Source organism: Triticum dicoccoides, chromosome 3A, assembly GCF_002162155.2.
Source record: "Triticum dicoccoides isolate Atlit2015 ecotype Zavitan chromosome 3A, WEW_v2.0, whole genome shotgun sequence".
Classification (NCBI taxonomy): domain Eukaryota; kingdom Viridiplantae; phylum Streptophyta; class Magnoliopsida; order Poales; family Poaceae; genus Triticum; species Triticum dicoccoides.
In genome coordinates, this window is record NC_041384.1 from 68,454,162 (window position 1) to 68,454,911 (window position 750).

Below are 750 nucleotides of genomic sequence, written 5' to 3' on the forward strand. Positions count from 1 at the left end.
GGAATCGCTCAATCGGGTTCAGTTAACATCCATCGATCGATCGCTCGGGTTCAGTAATGCGTAGCCTGCAGTGCAATCACTCGGGTTCAGTTAGAGCCCAACGCCTCACTCGGGTTCAGTTAGAGCCAGCGCCTCGCACACACGCGCGTACGTGTACGAGAGAAACGCGCATCGCTCGGCCCCCGACCTCCCACCGTAACCGGGAACTCCCCGAAATTTTCCTCGCCCTCGCTTCTACCACGGTTTTTTCCGTCACGAACGGCCCAAAGAATGTCATGCAGCTGCATCTCCGGCCCGCCCAGGATGAAAAGCCCATTTTCTGTCATGATTTTTTGTCATAGAAGTAGGAGCCCACCACATCTATGATGATACCAGGTTTTGTCACAATTATCATCATAGAAGTGTCATATGTATGACAGAAAAAAATCGTTCGGCCCAAAATGTCACGGATGTATCTTTTTTTTGTAGTGTCCCCAAGGGTCGGCTCAATTTATCATAAATGAACCGGTACTTAACTTCATAGCTTTCTTTTACTAATCCCAACAAATATTGTAATCCGGCTTAATCTTGAGAAACTTTCTGAATATCATGCATTAGCCCCCAAGTGCCAAGTGTTGTTACTTTGTAAGGTACTTGGGACTTGAAATATATAAGAGTCATAAGAAATTGTTTTGGCAGACATTAGCCCCCAAGTGCCAAGTGTTATTACTTTGTAAAACACTTGGGACTTGAAACATATAAGAGTCATAA